Source organism: Meriones unguiculatus, chromosome 3 (genome assembly GCF_030254825.1).
Source record: "Meriones unguiculatus strain TT.TT164.6M chromosome 3, Bangor_MerUng_6.1, whole genome shotgun sequence".
Lineage (NCBI taxonomy): Eukaryota > Metazoa > Chordata > Mammalia > Rodentia > Muridae > Meriones > Meriones unguiculatus.
Window position 1 is genome coordinate 95,576,945 of NC_083351.1, and position 22,638 is coordinate 95,599,582.

Genomic DNA, 22,638 nt, shown 5'->3' on the forward strand with positions numbered 1-22,638 from the left:
TGACATAAATAACATTTCAGGTGACAGACAGTAGAATTATTCAACCTAAATTAAATAATCAAGAACACAGTTTGGCCTAATGGAGTGAGAGTGACAGATGAAAAAAAATATGTATTGTAAATAACCAATTTTACATCTATTTATTTTTTGGTTGTCTACAATATTTATTTGGAGTTATAAAAGAAAAAGAATCCCCAAAAGTGAAAAAAATACATTATGTACAAAACCACTTTCCCTCAGGAGGAAGGTTCTGCTCCCCCTTAACGTGCAGTGCTGTCAACAGTAGCTGCAGACTCCACTGCCCCTCTGTGTTGCCTGGCCTTCAACCCGAGTCTCAGCCTCAGCTTCCATGTTTTCTGAAACTTCATTTCCACTGGGACAGCATCCCCGCTGCCTCCATTAACCTCTGCTCTTGTTTGGCTTTCTTTACATCATCATTCTGGGGACTCTCTTCCTCTTGTTTTCTCTTCTTTCTGAGAAGATGGGAACTATCAGTCACACAATTTGATGAGAAAGCACCATGTTGTCTTTCTACATCATGGAGGCTGAGGAGCCTGGTCTATTAGGAGGGAAGCTTCAAGTAGCGCTCTCCGGCAGAGTAGTTCAGGGCAGTTCAGCTGCATTCCCACTACACTGAGATCCCTTTGCATCTTCTATCTTCTCTCTAATTTCAGGTAGCAGCTCTTTCAGCTCCTCAATTGCTTTCTCATATTCAGTAAATGAGCCTTCAGCCTCTTTCATCTGCTCATTTGGTACAGCCGTTCTCTTCTCAATGACCTCAACACATTTGCCAAACTGTGCCACTGCCTCATTATACTGAGAGTTGTAACCATAGGCTAAACCCAACCAATAGTGAGTGTCTGCAAGGAGACAGTCATGAGCTTCCAAATATTGTTCTTGCAGGCTCAGGCAAGCCTGGAACTCCTCCTCCACAGCTTGGATATAATTCTCAGATTCGACACTAACTTCAAGTTTCAGATGGGCTTGTGCAGCATAAAGCCGGGCTTCTTTTGATTCTTGCCTTTTAAAAATGATCTTGGCTGAATCCAGTAAATCATAGGCAAGCTCTAAGTTCCCAGTCTCCTCCTCTTCATTTTCTTGAGGAGACTGGTCTTCAAGAATGGATTCACCTGGTGTTTCCTCAGCTTTGTCCTTTTCTTTGTCTTCTTCCCCTGAGCTTTCAGTTTCTGGCCAACTCCAAAAGTGACTTCCCATTAAAAAAAAAAAAAAAAAGGCGGCTTCTCTACCCTCATTAGCTGTTTCTCCATACTTCTTGCCTAAAAGACTAGCTGCTTCCTGGAATGCATTAACAGCCAATGGAATGTCCCCCATCACCAGATGTTTCTGTCCTAATCCCAGTAGTTTTTTAGCTTCACCCTCCACATTCAGACTCTCCATTTTATCTGCAGAGGTAGGAGCAGAAGCATCTTCAGTTTCAGGTACAGAAAATGGCAGATTCCCAATTTTACATTTAAAAAACTAGATTGTTTCTATGTGTGCTTGCCCTGCATCTATAGTCCATGAACTATCTCTATATCCATGATATCATGTACTCCATGATATCTAAGTGGTTAAAATGGGACTCTGGAAGGAGTTACCATGGCTTTGTCTTTTTTTTTTTTCTTATAAGCAAAATACAAATAGTGTTTAATGTTTTAATACCACCCCAAAACATTATAGGACATCATAGAATTAAGTTAGTCAAGAAATATCAGTACTTAAGACATAAACATCATGAATGTTGTTATTAGAGATTTTGTATAATTTGGATAAGAGTTAACTCACATCTTTATCTCTAGAGTAAATGGAGTTAAAGGTATAATGTAAAGACTAGATTTTCCTGTCCTATCCAAATTACACGGAATAATGAGAACACACACACACACACACACACACACACACATTAAGGGAAAACTTGAATCCTTTAACATAAAACTAGTTTTCCTTAGCATACAGGTTTACAGTAAGCAAACAGTTATTAAAAACATACAAATAAAGGACATAATATATTTGATTATAAGTTTATTAAAACTAAGAGTAGTATTATTTTATCACTTAGAAATATACAAGGTAGAACACTAAATGTCATAAACAATTTTTGTAAATCTAATCCAAAGTATTTAAGAAACAAAGTGCCAGGTGTGGTAACACACCCCTTTAATCCCAGCACTTGGTAATAAAAGGCAGGTGTAGTTCTCTCTGAGTTCAAGACCACCCTGGACTACACAGCAAGTTCCAGGACAACCAGGGCTACTCAGAGAAACTCTGTCTCAAAAACAAAACAAAACAAAACAAAACAAAACAAAAAGCAAATAAAAAGAAACAAGTGAGTGAAATGTTTAGTTGTTCTGTGTACTCTGTTATCAGTGGTGTGAAGGTGAGCCTCACTCAGCATTTTTGAAGTCTGCATGAACGGAAAGTTCACCTCTTGAGTTTCCTAGTGTAGGAGTGAGCTAGAAGTACCTGGACACAGTCTGGATCCTCATAGAAATGGAGTCTTTCATTTATTGAAATCATCTGCTTTCCTTTATCCTGTGCAAAGAAGACTCTGTAACTAATTTAGAATTTTAATTACTATACTTAAAAGTCCTTTTCAATACATAAAGTGGCTGGTGTGCCAGATGGCTGTTTATCTCCAAAAGTTCCCCCTTTTGGAACTTTGTTGCTCACCCCACTCCACCTCCTTTTCTCTTTGTGTGTACTCTCCTCTTTTCATGAGCTTGGAACTATGTGTATGAGGTCATTTTTCTGTGATGCCTTTGGGATGGACTTGCTCAGCTTTTACCCTGGGACCACCTCCCCCTTGGTCTGGGGACTATCCTGCACGTTTATGAAATTTGATGGGGGACTGGTGACACTGGGTGACCAATTCATCAAATGTGTCCCCCAGGGGGCCAATATGGCTCCTTACAACCTCGATGGGGTATAATTGCTAGGTTTCCCTGTGAGGCCATTGCACATTGTGGGGTGTTCCCCCTGACACCTCCACACTTTGGGTAGGAGGGAATACCTCCTTGCATCTTGTCTTTGGAGTCTTATCACCAGGTGCCCATAGAACTCCTAAGTTAGGGCTCAAAGGGCCACAGGAAAAGCAGCAGAAAACAGGATTATGCATTTCAGTAGGAGTGTCTGGAGACAGAGACCACAAGATAATAAATCAAAACATTTCAAAGACAGACAAAACAAAAACCAAAGTGCCTTCAAAGTTTCAAGAGAGAACAGAATGCAAAATGCCTTTAGAGATCTGAAAGCAAGCAAGCAAAACAAAATGTCTATACAGAAATGCTTTCAAAACAAACTAGATACCTTAAACCAAATATCAAAAAGGTCTCTATCAAATTACCCCAAATTCCATCCTCTACAGTGGAAACAGTTTCATAAAGTTTTATAGTTTTACAGAACAGAGAAAGTCATAAATCAAGGCAAGCGTAAAGTACATTGGTGGAAGCATCACAGAGGTGCTTACAGCAAGATGGGGAGAGCTTTTCTATAAGCCCAAGATACTATCTGATGATATTCTTAGCTCTTGAGTTGGTGGAAGCTAATGATCTGCTAAGTTAATAGTTTTCAAAAGGTTTCTATCTATGAATCACAGGATGCTAGTTATGACATAGGAATGACTGTTCCGGGGCTAACGGAGCCCAAGATAAGGTAAGTAGCCTCTGGGCCAGCAGCATTCCAAGAGCTCCACGGCTCTGTAGTTGTAATCTGTCTTCTGCAGGCACAGCCTCTTTCCAGGAATTTTCATTCACAACTCACAGACACCACGTGTCCAGGCACCTACCATGTGCTCATCTGAGGCTGAGGCACCAGCCTGCTGCCACTCAGTTTCTACCCACATGTCTCCTCAGAGGGACAGGGCATGCAGAGTATTACAAGCTCTGGCCCAAATCTGCTCTGCCATCTCACAGGTGTGCAGTGTTGGTAGCAATAGCTCAGGGCAGACTGACCTAGTGAGGGCATGGGGTCCTGTGGCAGTTGTACGCAGTCAATGCAGATGTGCCCTTGTAGCCGGATGTTTGCTATTTTGTGGGTTCCTTAATCTACTGCCCTTCTCCACCCTTATTCTTCTCTTCCAACTCCCACCCTCGACATTAGGTAGGAGAGAAAAAGACAGCAAAGGGGGCATCAATATTGTTGGACATTTTGCTAATCAAAAGGCAATGAGTTCTTTGGGGCAAGTTTGATCTTAGCCATCAGGATATTCACTTTCTTCTACTCACCTCTTTGCTCATGACTACTTGACAAACAGCAAACAACTGCAACAACCAGCAACCAGGGAGATGGAGGAGAAGGAGGAAGAGGAGGAGGAGGAGGAGAAAGAATAGGAGGTGGACGAGGAGGAGGAGGAGGACCAGGAGGAGGAAGAAGAAGAGGAGGAGGAGGACCAGGAGGAGGAAGAGGAGGAGGGAGAAAGAGGAAAAAGAGGAAGAGGAGGAGGAAGAGGAGGAAGAGGGGAAAGAGGGGAAAGAGGGGGAAGAGGGGGAAGAGGGGAAAGAGGGGGAAGAGGGGGAAGAGGGGGAAGAGGGGGAAGAGGGGGAAGAGGGGGATGAGGGGGGAAAAGAGGGAAAAGGGGAGGAGGGGAAGAGGGGAAAGAAGGGAAAGAGGGGGAAGAGAAGGGGAAGCAGGATTCTAGCATTTATCTACCCTCTCAAGAGTCCCCAGCATTCCAAGCATCATGCACTTGTAGAAATTGTCTCCAGCTGGCAAAATTATGCTCTTGCCAGCGCGAGGCAAATCACAGTCAGCTGCTGTGGATACTCTGAAGCAGCCTCATATCCCACACCTGAGATTAAAACAAATATATATTCCTATAGCATTTCTGTGTTTTTAAAAGAGTCTAAAATTAGACAGTTCTCAGTACATACCCTGTTGTTGGGATGTTTGGACTGTTACAGAATGCATCGCAACAACACACTGCAGACACTTTGTATATCACCCGCTTAGAGCAAACGTGCTCTGCTGCCAGGTGGTCCTGGTCCACTGATTCCCTATTTTAAGGCCACAGATGCTTTTGTTCCATTATTTCATGGTGTGAGAGTGTCATTCTTCTTTTGGTGACATTTGTCTGCATGTATGTGAAAGGTGTGTTATCATATCTGGCTGATCCTACAGTGACCCTCAAAGCTCCACACGCTATTATCACAGTCTGTGTGATGCCTTCATGTTAGGTGGCAGGGGGATGTGATTATGGTAGTCATGACTACTGTCACCTTGCCAGAAGATGGGCCCTTTAGTGAAGTGGCTGTCATTGTCATCAAGAAAAAGAGACCCTTGATCACAGGTGAGATCAAGGAGCAGAGAGCTTCCAACAATCAGCTGAGCCTGCTGCAAGTCCACACCGGATTCTAAACCTGGAACCGGGAAGGACCATGTGCAGAGGACTTGGGTGAACTGTGCCCAGGGCCACGGCTCCACCAATGCTGAGGTTTCATAACTCTGTTAGCCCTCAGTCATAATGCCTATGGTAGCTACTTTTGTTTTCAAACAATTGCTCAAGGACAGAAAACCTCACCAATACAAGCATTCCTGCATCAGAGCAGTGTCCTAGTCAGTGTTACAATTGCTGTGATAAAACGCCATGAACTAGACAGACTGGGAAAGCGAGGGGTGGCTTAGCTTACATTTCCACAGCACTATTCACTCAAAGATGTCAGGACAGGAACCCAAACAAATTTGGGAAACAGGAGCTGATGTAGAGGTCATGGAGGAGAACTGCTTAGTGGCTTGCTCAACCTGCTTTCTTATAGAACTCAGCCCCACCCCCCCCCAAGGGATGGTACCATGCACACTGGGCTACAATCCTGCCTACAATCAGGTCCTACAAGCCTGCCTATAGCACAGTGTTTCTCAACCTGTGGGTCACGACCCTTGTGTGGGTTTGAATGACTCTTTTACACCTAACACTATCAGAAAAACATGGATATTTACATGAAGATTCATAACAAGAGCAAAATTACAGTTATGAAGTAGGGATGAAAACATGAGGAACTTTATAAGGGTTGCCGTATTGGGTGGTTGTGAACCACTGCTCTAGTCTGATCTTACTGAGGCTCCGCCCTCTCTAGAGCCTCTAGCTTATGTCAAGTTGAAATAAAGCTAGGCAGCATAGCTAGCTTCATAAAGAACCAGAGCATGCCATTCTGAGACCACGCCTTGCCTTGTCTATTCTAACCCCAGTGCTGGCTGGAACTAGCCAGGCCTACCTGCTTGAAATAAGGTCAAAGTCTGACTTGTAGGAAAGAGATAAAGAAATTGTGAAAGTCAACAAAACTTTTCCTGAACTTCTAGAACCTTCTCTACAGTACTGCAATCTGATCAGCACTATCAATCCACTTCAAACCAGTTTAAAAACCTGGAAGACAGGCCAACTGTCCCAGTTTTATCCTCTTTTTTTTTTTCATTTTTTTTCTTTATTAATTACACTTTACTCACTTTGTATCCCCCCCCCGTGGTTCCCTCCCTCCTCCCATCCCAATCCCTCCCTTCCTCCACCCTCTATAGAAGGGTTTTTTTAAAATATTTATTTATTTATTTTATGTGTAAGTGCTCTATCTGTATGTACATCTGCATTCCAGAAGAGGACAACAGATGCCAGTATAGATGGTTGTAAACCACCATGTGGTTGCTGGGAATTGAACTCAGGACCTCTGGAAGAGCAGAGAGTGCTCTTAACCGCTGAGCCATTTCTTCAGCCAGTTTTATCTTCTTAATGTTATTCTTTACTTTTCTTTGGGGGAAAACAGAGATGAAAAGTCCTATTTGTATCACTGTTGACTGGTGAAATTCGAGGATAATATTTCATTCAGAAGAGCTTCATCTCTGAGGAATAAAACACAGATGAACTGTTATCCTGCTACACCTTCAGCGCCTGCTCCTCCTAAAACAGCCGTACGAAAAATGACTACACAGCCACCAGAGAGATAGAAACAGAGAGCTATGAACACCCCTGAGCATTTAGCAGTCTCTCTGAGTGCCTGTTGACTAATGGGCAGGTTGTTCCTGCAGAACCAGGTGTGAAGATAATGCCTCTCTCTTGAGATCAGGGAGGACTTTCCACAGGATGATCCAGGTGGGTGAGAGGGGAGAAGGAGGCTGTTCAAAGAGCACCGAGAACCCGGGATTTGAATCTTTCATGCAGCAAGATCCTCTGGAAGGCATTGTTTGTGCTCCAGGTAGAAAGTGGAGCAAAGGCTGCACTGTACTCTACAGCTCTCGGGTGCCAGGTCTGTGTCCTGTGCCTCTTGGAGCCTGGGTCTAAGCAGCTCATATGGGAAAGGAAATCTGCCCATGGGTGTCCCTCTCACAGCATGCTTCCCTGGGTTCCATTCCTTCTTGAAATCATCTTACTTCATTGTGAGTCTTCAATATCTACAAACAAACTGCGTAAGAAAGAGTGGCTGTTGCCAATGGGGAACGCCCAGACCCCCGTTCCTCCAGATTCTCCTCTGGGATGTCCTCTGGAGAATTTCAGGTTTCTACACCTAGTGCCTGCTAGCACTAGGGCTTCTAAGTTTACACAGTTCTGTAACCAAACCTCACCTCAATGACAGATCCTGAGCAAAGCCTTTTTAATTACTGCCAGTGATTGGGTAAATAAAGGTCCCCCCAGGTAAATGGAGGTTTCCATGTTCAAGTCTCATTGATCCAAACCTTCCACCTCTGTTTGCTCTCCCAAAAGTTTTCAATGTATACCTGAAGGATTTTCTCCATAACCTACTTAATCTTTTGCCTATATATGTTTCATTGTCCTGCCAGACACAGATGTTTCCTATAGCCACAACAGCACCAAAGCAGCTACCACAAGTGTTCGAGTCTGACCTCACAGACTTCTAACAAGCTGGACCTGCACTTTCCCTCCCAGCCATGGATGTTCTCACAGACCCTGGACAGCATTGAAACAGCCTGTTCTTCATGGAGTTGGTCAGCATTTCAGCCTTTTGACCTCCCTGCAGAGTCCCTAGTGTCAGCAGGAAGTAGTCAGAAGAGAATCTATACCCCTTATTCACTTATTATTAACAAAAGGCTGAAGTGGTGTGCTTCAGGACCAGGACAAGCAGCTCCAGCTTCTCCCAGCGTTCCTCAGTCTCTACCTGCTGCCTTGCATGGCTGGCAACTCTCTACTGACAACCCTCTACCCTAAATTTTCCAGGGCAGAGGCTTCTCTTCCTCCTCTTTACCATGTAATCTGACCATTTTGTTGCTATAATTTTTCTCTCTCTTAACCCCTTAAATGACAACCAAAAGCCACTTCCAATAAACCTAAATTTATTTAATTTACCTTACATAAAAAGCATAACTTACATAAAAAGCAGCCCAAGTTCCTCATTTTTAATTATAGAAAAAGGGAGGAATGAAATGTTAGGATTTTAGAACAAAACCTGCTTCTGGGTTGCCTAGCAACTTATGATGTAATCATGTGTCACCGGCCAGGTGGTGTGGTTATCTCACCCCTTAAAAGGACAACCCAACACGTGGTCTGGCTCTCCCGGTCCTTCCTCTCTATCAGGGCTCCCCCTCTCTCTCTCTTGCCCCTTCTCTCTCTTTTCTCTCTGCTCTCCCTGTTCTCCCCCCTCTCTCTCCATATCCACCTAATAAACCACACACACACACACGCGCGCACACACACACACACACATATATAAAGAATGGCTGAGCCTGTTATACCTGTATCGTGGAGGAAAGGGTGTGAAGGCTTTCAGTGATGCTCAGGATGAAGGAAAAGCCATGAGGGTAGATGAAGGGTCTTTAGGCAAAGGCAAATCTAGAAATGATAAGACATCTCACCTCCACATCATTTCTTATGAGATTCACATCACAGCTTGGTCGGAACAAGCACAAGGAGACACAGAGCCCACAGATGCACTCATGCCTGAGCACTGCTGACTACCAGTCAGGATCTTGTATCTGGCCCCCACCCCACCAGACTCTGCTCACACAGCTTTATAAGACTGCCTCCTTCTGAAGATGCTCCTTTAAGCAGACAATACCAGACACTCATGTCCATCTAGGGAATGGGACCACCTGAGCCGTGGTCAGGCTGGACACTGTAGCTCTTGGTTTGTGCATGCTGTTTGCAACTGTGCTCATCTCTACTGTGGTCATGTCGATTGTGCCGTCATGAGTGGGAGTGAGTTCTGAGCCTTGCTCTTTCAAATTCTCACTGAAAGTGTGGACCTTAAAATGTGTGTGAGTCCTTCCATGTTAGTAAATACAGTGTTTCCTGTACTTCTTTGGTTTGAGAACACTAAAACAAACAAACAAACAAACAAAAAACAGTTGTGTATATCAGTGAGATAATACTTTATTTCCTTTCCTAAAATCTAGACAATCTAGTCTAAAATATACATGTGGGAGGAAGAACTGAAAAAAAAAAAACCTCAAATTAATTAGTGTCTCTCTTAGTGCTGAGTGTGGCTGGTAGCTCCCCCACTGTAAAACCACACTCTATTTGGCTTGGAGACTCCCTTCCCCACTCAGCTACTGTGGAGAGTATAAATTGCTCTGTTGTTCTTAGCACCGATTGTGCCGCCTAATTTGAAAGCACCTAAAAAGGACTTATTTGGCATAAGTCTCTCTTCCTATCAGCTTTGAAAGGTGGGTTAGAGGAATGTCTGGTCCAAACCGTCCAGAAACACAATTTTCCTGTAATAATAACGAATCCTTTTTGATTTGAATCAGAAACATCTCCAATAGGGCCCGATAAGAGAAAGATACAAAACTGAGCAACGCGCATATGAAAACCTCCAGGTGTTACATCATCAGGGAACTGCAAACCAGAAACACAAACTATCCTGACCCATCTTTTGAATGCCTAAACCCCACAATACTAACAAACCAAATGCAGGGCTGAAAGACCTTCCTAGGAAGTCAAAGTTATCTGACCGCTTCTGAAGATAATATGGCAATTTCCAAAGAAACTAAATACACAGTAAAAATTGACTAAGGAGCTGGTGAAATGACTCAGTGGTTATGTATGCAGAGGATCCAGGATTCAGTTCCCCCCACCCACATAGGGGCTCATACTATCTCTAGCTCCAGTTTCAGGGGTTCTGACGCCCTCTTCTGGCCTCTGCAGGCACTGCATGAATATGGCACGCAGTCACACATGCTGGCAAAGCATCACACACAAAAGTAAAAATAAATATTTAAAAACATAAATTTGAATCAGACATGAGCTCCTACTTACCCAAAAGAGCTCAGAACTTATATTCACAGAAAGACCAATGTGTAACTGACTAGAGTAACTTTACTCAAAATTAGCCATAGGCCAGTGAGACTGCTCAGCAGGCAAAGGCACTCTCCACCAAGCCTGACAGCCTGAGCTCTTCCCCGGACCCACATGGCAGCAGGAAAGAACCAACTCCTCCATGATCTCCATACATTTGCAGTGGCAAAATGTATGGTTAAACCCAACCCGTAAAGGTTAAAAAGGGAAAGAGAGAAAGGAAGAAGGAAAAGAAAGGAGAATAAGGAAAGAAAAGCTTTGCTTTTTTATTTTTTTGAGACTGGGTCTTGGGTCTTGCTACGAAGTCCAGGCTGGCCTAGAATTTACTTTTCTACCCCAGCCTCCAAAGCAGCTTGGAAAACAAGCATGTGACACCACACCCAGCTAAGAAAACCACTTTAAATTTTATTACTATATACGTATGTATGTATGATATGTATGTCACAGGACATCTCATTTGCCAAAGTCAGGTGACAGCTTTTGGAAGTCATTTCTCTCCTTCCACCGAAGATCTGGGGGTTGGACTCATGTCATCAGGTTCCTGTGGCAAAGTGCCTTGACCTTCTGAGCCCAGAAAAGCGTGTTTTACGTTTACATTTTGTTTTTGAGACAGGGTTTCACTATGTCGTTGACTAGACTTGAACTCTTTAGGTAGACAGCGCTGGCCTTGAACTCACAGAGATCTGGCTGCCTCTGTGCATGCAGCCAATGTCAAATATGCTGGCCCTCAGTATCAGAGGTTACTCATACTGAGTTCAGTATCAGCTTTGCATGTACTGGAGGTGAGATACAGCGTTCAGCTTACCTTAAAGGTGGAGATAAGCAAGCAAATAAAAAACAGTAAGTGTTGCTCCCAAAGGCTACAGGATGGCCAAGACACAATTCTGAATAGTTGGCAGCTTGTCCTACCACATTGTCATCCACTGGGGAGCCCGAGAAAGAAAGCAAAACTTGGGTAATGGACACTGTTTATGGCCAAATAGATCGCTGGCCTCAACGCGGCTTCGTACCAAATGCATTTCTTTTCTTCCGTCTGCCCTGGTTTGTTCATTCAGAGAGTGCTCGCACTCCTCTCTGTGCCAGGAGTGCTGCTAGGATCTGAGAATGTGAGACCGAGCTGGCCAGACACAGAGCCCCAGGGGAAAGCTGCCACTGAGGAGTTACACAGATAAGGATCTTGAAAAGCGGCACACACGCGTTCTGCGAGGCTTTCTCCCGGGACCAGCATGTATTCCACAGGACAGTACAGGGGAGGAGTGCTCAGCCTTCTGAGAACTAGGCAATGGCTTTGAAGTGAGGCTACTCTGGAAATAATAGTGCCACTGTTGAGTGGTCAGCGAGGCCTGTGTTGTGGAAATAGAAAACGAGGATTGGCCTAAATCCCACAGTGGGTCCCACTGGCCACCGGCTCACTATGGTATTCTTGCTCAATGCCTCACAACAGTAATTGGAACACACACAGCCAGCAACTGGAAGACAATGCATGTTGCTCCTGGTACTGGTGGGTGTGCTGGTGCAATGGGAAGGGACAGGTGGGTGTCTTTGAACTTTTACTTGCATCTAAGTTAATAAAGCAAAAGCAACAATGTACCCAGGGTGTTTTGCAGTGATCTGTCAGGCACCAGTCGGGCTGGGTTATGGAACAAGGGCTCCCGGTGCTCTGTTTGCCTTGTAAAGTTTCTCTTCACTGTGCCTGCACATGCCTCTCTGTGCTCAGAGACAGTGACCTCTGCTGTTTCTCTTGTTATAAAGTACTCCTGTCCTGTCATATGAACCCTCAACTGACCCCCTTAACCCCATTTAACCTAATTACCCCAAAGTGTCCTACCTCCAATTACAGTCACATTGAGAATTACATTCACATTGAGAATTAAGGCTTTAACCTGTGCATTAGAGGGGAACGTGACATGGCCCATAGCAGGTGTTTCAAGTTCACGACATGCAGAGGGCAGGGGAGGGGAATGCCAGCACCTCTCACAGGCTCACCCTCTGAATAATGGCCTAGATTCTTAGCAGTCTGAAGCACACCGGGATAATGTTTCCTAGGGAAAGGAAAAGGTACTGAGTGTGTCATTACATCTACAACCGGGATGATGCTGTACACTGGGGATATCCCAGGACGTCGGGGCAACACTCCAGATCTGAGTGTGCTGTTCAGACCCCCGGATACCCCAAACTTCTCTTCCTGGACTGATGCTCCTCACTTCATTAACTGAGCATGTAATTACCTCTTGGGTGCGGAAAGAGTTCAGGTGGCCTCTGGGGCACAGGTAAGCTGTAGATGCTCATGGCATGTGTGCCTCCATTTTTTTTTTTTTTTTTTTTGTGAGGACTTCTGTCTTCCTAGCCCCCGGGAAAGAGGAGCCCCCATGCCTGCTCTGCGGAAGGTTCCTGACACATGGGGGCCAGCTGGGAAACAGACGAATGCTGCACAAAGTCCAAGCAGGGAGGACCCGGGAGGAGCAAGATCACCAGCCTGAAACCCCGGCTGCTGTCCCTCTCGCCTCCCTTTCCTAGGCTTCTGGCTTGTTGGAGTTGGGTTAAAGATAACTGAGTACTTTTAGTGCGTAAAGCAATAGGGCAGCTTAAATTTGAGTGTGCAGGAAGATAGTGGCTACAGGGTGACAAAAAGCAGCAGGACCACCCTATGCAGACGCAAACATTTCATGACTACCCAAACCTTCCCAGGCTGCCCTGTACCGACAGCCCTGCTCTGGCCCGTGGCATCCAAGAAGATGACTCAAGGTCAGCCAACATTTGTGCCAGCACAGAGTCGTATTTCTTCTAGGACAGTAGCTGCCACTGTCTCCTCCTCCTCCTCCTCCTCCTCCTCCTCCTCCTCTTCCTTTTGGAGAATCCAAATTAAAAGCTATAAATTGCTCCATGCAGTTGGTTGCCCAGAATCATTCAGAAAAGCAGGGCCTTCTCCAGTCTGCAGGAGGGTTTTAACATCATCGACAGCACCAGGACTTTGGCAGTGCTAGGTCAAAGACCAAAGAACCATAGGCAACTGAGGAAAGTCACTCTAAAAACATACATACAAATAATATTATAAGAACCAAGCAGGTTATATTTAGGAATATACATATATAATGCACACACACACACACAAATATGCATCAGTAACAGTGCCATGGAAAACAGAGGCCATACATTTGAAGGAGTGGGTATATGGGAGGACTTGGTGGGAGGAAAGGAAGGGAGAACTGTTGTAATTATATTATAATCTCAAAAATAAAAATTAAAAATTAAAAGAACAAATACAAGAGCATTCCTAATTCTACCAAGAATTCCAGCAAACTAGGTTCAAAAGAATCCAAGCTGTATGTGAATTTGTTTTAAAATAGATTCCTGAAATTAGATGGCTCAGGGCGTGTCTATTTAAATTTAAGTGCCCATCACCTCAGATGAGACTTCACTTAAACACTGTCTGGCCAACCCTGGGGATGGCTTTGTGACAGTGGCAGGGCTGGACCCAGAGCTGAGAAACAGCAGACAGCCTACATGGGGCCAAACGGAGCAGAGATTGGCTTTAGCTTCAGCGTGTCCAAAGCTGACACAGTGGGAAGAGACCTTAGCTCCCATCTTCAGTCACTCTTGGTGTCTGTGAATTGGGGATGCTCTCTCCAGAGTCATGAAGGATGAGGGACATGGACTGGTAGAGTCTCAGTGGACAGCTGCTTATTGTTAGGACCAAGCATCTAATCACATCTCCCGCATCACTTCTGACTTAATTTTCCAAAAACTCTGATGTGTCTTAAAGAAAATTATTTCCTTCTCTGGAGACACAACTCCAGTGGCCAAACAGACACACACACCTGTGCTGACAGTCATACATTCTCCTGTCTGCACACACCTCACAGGTTCATGTGTACACAGCTGCACACATGTTCACTCGCACACACCACAGACTCAATGAGGTTCAGCTTCTTCTCATTTTCCTGCTTCTGAGGAGCCAACAAGAGCTGTCTGCATTGTTGCTGGGAAACCCCAGGAGACTGCTCTGGGCCTGCACCCACAGCACTGGAAAAGCTGATAGAAGCAGCAGAAGATGGAGGGGAGCCTTTTGAGGAAACCAGAGGGGCTGCGAGCCACAGTCGCTTGCTTGGAATGTTTACACACTAAAAGCCGAGAAACAGGAACGGGATTCTCTCTCAGCCTCACAGGCCTCTAGATGTGAGTAGAAGAAGCTGACTTGGAGCTTCCACCCTCCAGAACTGTCAGATGACAAATTTACATGTTGTCAAATCAGTAAATTTGTGGCAGCTTCTTGTATCAGCCTCATGAAATTAAAATGTCAATTATTTTATAGGGGGTGCATATATGCCTGTGTGTGTGCATTTCTTTCCCTGGCTAAATGGAATCATGCAACACTGGTTGTTCCATGCTGTTTGGGAATTGTTGGAATCAATCCCTAGCCTAGCAACACTTTTTAAAAATTCTCATTTATTCTTTGAAAATTTCATACGTGTATACAATATATTTTGATCATACCCACCTCTCAGCTCCCTTTTTAATGGTTCCTCCTCCCAACTCCATGCTCTCTTTTATTACTTTTAATAACCCACTGAGTCCAGCTGGTGTCACCTGTATGCAAATGGGTATGAGGTCATCCACTGGGGCACGGGCAACCTAGCAGTGGCCATACCCCCTCAGAGTCACCACCCCCAGCGGCTATCAACTGCTGACAGCTCCATCGCTAGCGATGAGGCCTCCGGATCCTCTCTCCCATCCATGCTGGAGTTGGAGTTGGCTCCATTTTTTACAGTGCCACCTTTTTAAAGGGAGTCTGTGGAATTCCTTTGCCTGGGTGAATGTGTCTGTCTTCCAGCTCTCAGCACCTTCACATTTTCTCATTTCACTTGCAGAAGCGGTGCCATACCAGGTGGTCGCACTTCTATGATGCCAGCACTGTGCTGTTTCTGCAGGGTCGACTCCTGGGCTGGCAGCTGGCACCCACTCTCATTCCAGCACAGGGAGCCCTGCCCCATGCTTGCTGAAGGCAGGGTGCCTCATCCGCTACATTTCCATCCGGATCCAGGCCATCCTTCTCATCCTTTTGCATATTTATTCAACATATCTGTGCTTTTATTCCAAAAGATGTCTGAGCAGCTTTCTCACTTACTTTGCTACTTGCTCTGTCTGTCATCAGACACATTTGCTCTATCACAGCATCTTATTTTATTCAACTTTCACTCAGCAGATGTGCCCAAACAATTGTCACCCACTTTGTCTTTGTGTTGTAAAGACTCACACTATTTTTTAAAATTTAAATCACCAGCAAGAATGACACAGAGATGGGCTGTGAATAACAGACATAAATCAAAAGCTGGTGCTTGGAAATGCTGAAGGTCACAGACAAAACTAGTAGGCAGATGAATGTCAAAATGTAAAGAATTGGGCTAGGGAAAAAAATTACTCATTGAGCAAGCATAAAGACACAAGTTCAAATCCCCAGCATCCACGTAAACGGTCAGCCATGGCTATGTGTATGTCCGCGATCCTAGCACTACCGAAGGATCATGGGAACTTGCTGTCAACCTAGTACCAGCTTCAGTGAGTGACCTAGCCTCCGGGAATAAGGCAGGGAGAGGTAAAGAACACTTGGTGGCCGCTTCTGGCTCTGTGCATGCGCACTGGTATGCACCCAACCCACACGTTCACACTCACAAACGTGGGGCACGGGGCCGTGCCATCGGGGACATTGGTATGGGGCTAGAGCAAGGTGGAGACGTGTCCAAATCCTGAAAAATCTCAGTCTTGAGGCCGGCAGGGGTAAGGATCGCTCCCTCCTGCTCCGCGCCACGTGCCTCTGCTCCCCTAGTCTGGATAGTCTCAGCCCCTACCGCCTCAGTTCTCGCGGTAGTCCTGTAACCTCGCACCTGGAATTCCTCTCCATGCAAATAAAGGGTCTCCACCATCTCAGCCCCAGCCAATGAACCCACCCGGAAAGCCCCTTCGCACTCCCCACAACGTTCATGCAGCCCTTGTTCACCCAAATAAAGCACACAAGCTGCTTCACCAAATATCGCCGAAGAGTATGCTGTATCACTGGGAGAGCTTGGAGTTAGAAAGCTGGAACACTTGGCTGGGCTGGGACCTGGGACTCGCCTGCCTGGCTACACTTTGTTCCTTCACCTGGTGCGTGCACGCTCTGCTGTCTGGACGCTTAGAAGAGAAGCCGGAACCGGGATGCTATAACCCCAAAGAGCTATAATATTGAAAACCTCAGAGAAGGAACACCCTCCCCCACCCCACCCCTGCACTTCCTTCCAGACGGGGATCCTGCGGACTCACCGGGTCCGCTTTATTATTTTCCCAGCCCTGTGTGTACCTGCTCGCCCTGAGGGAGGATGCAGAGCACGAAACCACACACAAACCTACAAAGAACTACTTTATTCTCAAATATATATATATCGAGAATTTACAAAAATATTTGATCCCCAGCCTCATGATGCAGATCCAGTAAAAGTGTATGGGATGCCAGGTTAACTGTAAACGAGAAGAGAACAGGGAGAGAGGGGACTGACATTGGTGGGTATGTGCGGATTGTTTGTCAAGGTTGGGTGAGATGGGCCATTGGTGATACAAAAGAAGCCAACAAACTTTGCAAGACCAGCTCTTAAGTCCACAGTAAAACATCAGTATAGGGACGGTAGGGACAGTTCAGTGGTTAAGAGCACAAGTTGATCTTCAGAGGACTGGAGCGCCATTCCCAGCACCCATGGCAGGGGATCTTCTGCCCTCTTCTGGCCGCACCAGGTACTGCATGCATGGACTCAATAAACAAATTCATTAAAATAACAATAGTCACTTCTAGAATTAAAATCCAAGACACTAACTTCAAAAAGACAAAGAATATCAAATGTTCCCACGATGGCAGCAAGGAGAAAAAAATAGAAGGAAGGAGGAGTAAAGAATAGAAATTTAAAAAAACAGGAATTTAAAACGCAAGCAGAAGTTTATCAACTTAAAAAGTGACACCAATGGCGCACACAACCCATGTGTGCTACCTACAAGGTATGTACCTCTAAAGAGCTGTCTACCTAAGGCTGACAGTGTGAGGGACCAAAGCTTCCCGCTTTCTTCTTATAAGCTAAGATTCTGTCAGCTTAGCATTTTTGCATTTCCGTGTATATTTCAGAATCAGTTTCTGTGAGGATAGACCATGCTGGACTTTTACTTAGGAATGGCTTTCACCCACAAACCAGTTGGGGAGAATGTTGCTTTTTCTAATCCACGAAAATGACTGCCTCTCCTGGCAATGCCCTTTTCAGTGAAAAGATCATGCACATGGCTACGGCCAGCGCTGTCAACAATCCAGACTCACTCAGGCAAGGAGGTGTCAGCGAGGCGCTGCCTAGAAGAGGCTGGCCCGTGGGCGTGTCTATAGGGGAACATCTTGACATCTGTGAAGGTCTGCTCCCCAAGCCTGGCATTCCTGCCCAGGGGGAGAGCAAACCTGGCACCAGCCTGCGTTCCGTTAGCACTTGCTGTCTCTTGCCTGGAGATGTGCTGTCTGCCCTGTAGCTGCCCATAGTATGGTGGGCTGTCACTTGTGACTTAGAGAGCTGACAGCAGCACCTTATCCCTTAAGTAGCTCTTTCGGAGCGCTATGCAGCGGCAACAGAAAAGATATTCAGTCTCGATTTTAATTTTTTAAATTTTCATTTGTTCTTTGAGATTAACGTAATATCATTTCCCCCTTTCCTTTCCTCCATGTAGAAAGTCCCATATAGCCTTCCTTGCTCCCTTTCACTTTATGCCCCCCACTAACTGTTGTTACATGTATACATGTATATACATATATATATGTATATACATAGGCATTCCTAAATACATAGGTACAACATGCTCAGTCTGTATAATGTACATTTTCAGGGATGGCTGTTTGGTGTTGGGTAACCAATTGATGTTGCTCTCTTCCCTGGGGAAGACTATTTCTCCGGCTGTCAGCATTCCTTAGTTGCCTATGGTGCTTTGTGTAGGGCTGAGGCCTTGCACACTTTTTTTAATGTTTATTTTTAGTTGTGTGTATGTGAATGTGGGTGCAGGTGTTCAGGGAGACTGGAGGAGCCTGATCTTCCTGAAGCAGGAGCCACAGACAGCCATCAGCCAGCTGACATGGGTGCCGGAAGGCAAACTCTGGTCCTCCATAAGAACAGCATTCATTTCCAACCCCTGAACTGGAACTCTAGCTTAAGGTCCATATTTTGACACACCTATTTCTAGTTGTTCTATTTTCATACTAATTTGGGTGGTTTTTAAATTAAGGTCACTAACAATTTTATATAAGTATATAATGCTTTCTGGTTACTCATTCCTCATACCCTCTCATCTCCCACATACTCCTATCACACACTTCCCCCGCTCCCTGCCCCCAGTAGTCGCTTTTCCAGATTGATGACTTTAGTTGTGGTGTGTTATCCATTTAGCATTGGCCTTTTAAAATGTCACCTTTTCCTTTATTGTTGGTATGTCATTATTGTTGTGGTCTGAATGAGAATGCCTCTTTCTCCATAGGCTCATATATTTGAATGGTTGGGCTCCAGGTGGTAGAACTATTTGGGAAGGATTAAGAGGTATGGATGAGGTGTTTCACTGGGGATGGGATTTGAGGGTTCAAAAGCCTAAGTCATCCCCAGTTAGCCCACCTGCCTTTTATTTGTAAACCGGGATGTGAGCTCTCAGCTAGCACCATGCCTTCTGCCTGATGCTGTTTCACACCATGATGGTCATGGACTCTATCTCTCTACAACTGTGAGCCCCAAATTTAACATTTTCTTTTAGGAGCTACCTTGCTCGTGCTGTTTTTGTCAAGGCAATAGAAAAGACAGAAGTTGGTACCAGGAATGGGGCATTCCTGGTTATCAGTGAGGACTCTTATGCAGATCTCAATGAAAACAGCAACCACTGACTTCACCCAGTAAGCCATATTGCTGGCGCTGCTGTATAATTCTTGAATCAATAAATAGGTCAAGGATAAAATGATGTTGGATATATCAATAAACATACACACACACAAAAAACCCTGATACTCATTTCTATATTTTAAAAGGTTTCTACAACAGGGCTGAGAATGTCACTTTCTTAACAATCAAATAGGTTATTAGAAATCAGAATAAAGCATGTTCAACAATGAAGGAAATGTAGTGCTTCCATTAAAACCAAGAGGAGAGAATGTCTTCTTCATCACCATTAGTAGATTTATCACTGATTGGAGAATTTCAGGTGATGGTTATAAATAAAAGGGACATAGCATTATAGTTCACAAAGTAGGAGATTGGTTTACTATTCACCCAGAAAGCACAAAGGGAATCAATCCATGAAAACTACTTAGCAACAAACTCCAGATTGGTGTTTGGTAACCAATCAAATTCTCAGAAGCTCACACCTTTGTAATGTGGCCACAGTTCTAATAAAGCTGCAAAACTATCCATGCTTTCTTTTTCCTTGAAGATCTAAATACAACATGGTATTTATTTTATAATACGTTCAATTAAGTAACTTATCATCAACATGGAAAATATTAATAGTAGTCACTTCTAGGGTTGGTAATGACTTTAAATACAGCAGTGCACGGATTGCAGACTACATACTTAGCCTCTTCCCCATCTCTGACTCTAGCTGACATCTACCCTCTAAAGCGCTTCCTCAGGCATGCAAAAGACTAGCAGGTTTAATCTGCTCTTCTCCCAGAAGTGACAATCCAGCAATGCCAAATAAGGTGTTAAAAGGATCTACCATATCTCTTGGCCTCTCTGCCAAACCCCCAGTCTCTTCATATGGACATGAAGCCACACAGTTTTTCTCCATAAATCCACTGAAACCTCCCAATTATCCACACGAAGGCCAAGCCCCACCACAAATAGCACACATCTGGTAACTTCTGCCGTCTTCCATAGAGTCCACCTGAGGCAATCACCATCACAAAGTCAACAACCAAGTAAGTCACTTGATGCAACGGACTAGTTACTATTGCCAGGAATCTTGTGCAAGAGTAGGCTGCTCAGCATGAGATTCCAGAGGCTGGTCTGCTCCCAAATCTGTCGTCCAAGTTCAGGACAAAACATGGGTCATCACCTTTCCCACATTTGCGGCATCATGCTTGCCCGAGAGAGACAAGGTTGCCAAGGTAGAAAACAAGAATCTTGTATCTATTTCTCCCAACATGTTCAGCAAAGGAACCATCTCTGTTTTGGAGTTATATTAATAATATTTATATGAAATTGAATTAATATTAGCATAGATCAGCTTAATATTTATTATTGTAAAATTAAATATGTGCTGTTTGGATTAACACACCTGCTGGGAAGTATACTTTTAAAAGATAATGTTCAACTTTGAATTTTTTTCAGTTAGTAAACATACCGATATGCTGATTTAAAATGTGTTTTTCTGGTTAAGAAGTGGATAAGCAAGTCACTGGGACAGAACAGAAACTTTGGCAACTCACTCCCACGTCCGGCAGATTCATCATATCACAGCCTCAATCACAAGAGAAATGTCAGGATAAATGGCTAGTTATTCAGAGAAATAGGATTTCTTAGTACATGTTTTCCATCCAGGTAAAATTGAAATGCACTGAAGTTTAAATGCAAGACAAAAAAGCTGACATTGAAAACGAACACATGCACTCACCAGTTGAGGAGATGCTAAGTATGACTGAGATTCAGGAAAGGCATTTCACAGGCTAGCCCACCCTGCCCCCTTCGCTCAGTCCTCATCCTTAAAATACATGAAAGCTGTCAGCATCAAAATGGACCCAACCAGGAAACAAATAAAGCCGGGAGCTTGTGAAAAGGGCTCTTGGTGACAGTTATATCACAGTAGATTCAGGGGCAGGGCCTAGCAGACAGGCCCTCATGCCTTCCCCAGAAAACACTTCTGCAAAGATGCCTGCCCATGAACTGCCTGCTCTACCTTGGAGGTGCACCGCGTTTGCCACTGGTCCTTGCAACCAAGGCTTGTTTCCAAGCGTCTTATATAATCCTCATTTTTCTTTGAAAAGCCTCCTCTTGACTCGATGCACAGGTCACACTGCAATAGACCTCACCAATAAACTGAACTTGCCTTGGCAGCATGAGGTTTTGCTGTTATTTAGCTCACAGTTTCATCCATGGAACCTTTACATTTCAGACCCACAGGCTGAGAAATGTATGTACATTTATCCTCAATTCTTTAGCAAAACAAAAAAAAATCATAAAACAAAAGATAAAAGAACCAAACAAAGTTAAAAGATTTTTTTTTCTCCCAGAAGTAGGCTCAAATTGATCATAATTTTTTCTACCATGGAATTATACCAGATTTTAGACATCAGAGGAGTTTAGAGAAGTTGCAACTCAATTTAATACTGTCCAGTTTTTAAAAATAGTAACCAATGGAATAGAAATAATATGCCAGTGTTGGCAACAATCGCTGTAAGATATCTCAAAGCTTGCATTCTGGATGCGTCTCTCCCAGGCCCAGGCGGCGTGTTGCATCCTCTGGGGGCTTTGCAAATGTGATGCTTTTGGAATGGTGTTTCTCTCTCCCCTGAAATAATTTGAGAGCCACCCCAGGATTTCTCCTTCATTGTTTAGACTGTCACTCATTGAGCCTTCATTAGCTACTGGCTTGTCACAACATTTGTGCATATATTTCCTTCAGCACTCCAGGCCTGTAAGTGCCTCTTTAGAAATTAGGTACAGGCTGCGAGGGTGGCTCTCTGTTCTCTGCCACAGCCTATGCCTTCTGGAAGACATGTGCCAGAACCTGCAACTCTGAAATGTGCTAAGAGCATTTCCTGAAAAGAAATAGCTTCTATGGAAACAAACAAACAAAAAACAAAAACAAAACTGGAAAGGTTACTCTCTGTAACTCAATGGTAAAACCAACCAACCAACCAACCAACACACTGATGCTGACACACATGTGTTCTGCTGCAAAGAAAGTGAGTGAATTTTAGATGGTTTTGCAGATGGAGCAGAAAACAACATGGATGAAATGAGCCTTTCTACTGTTTCTTTGAAAGCTTGAAACACATGAATTTTCTTTCTTCATCAGTAACCCAGTTCCTACCGACTTGCACTCACTAACGGACAGTTTCATGTGTGCGAACATCTGCGCCTCTTCCAGGCTGGCCCCCGTCTCACGGTGGGCTGGCTCAGGGCCTGCTGGCCTGGCCTCCAGTGGGCATCCGTTCAATAGCTTGAAGGGTTTTCTGGTCCACAGCCTCAGCCTTTCAAATGAACGCAGCCTCTCTTGCTCTCTGGGAGGTTTTCTTTTAGTTTTTCTCTAAAGCCTAATTGCTGTTAGGGCACTATCTACTCTAGGACAACTCCCGGGGATGCCTGTTCCCGCCTCACATAAATGACAAAGACACAGAGAAGCACATGGGTAAATCCAAAACACAGGAACATGTGTTAATT

At 44.4% G+C, this 22,638-nt stretch overlaps 2 pseudogenes; both read right to left on the reverse strand.

Annotated features, from left to right (window-relative positions):
- Positions 1–260: 260 nt before the first annotated feature.
- Positions 261–3,020, reverse strand: LOC110550390 (nuclear autoantigenic sperm protein-like; annotated as a pseudogene).
- Positions 3,021–19,851: 16,831 nt separating this feature from the next.
- Positions 19,852–22,515, reverse strand: LOC110550389 (geranylgeranyl transferase type-2 subunit beta-like; annotated as a pseudogene).
- Positions 22,516–22,638: the final 123 nt, after the last annotated feature.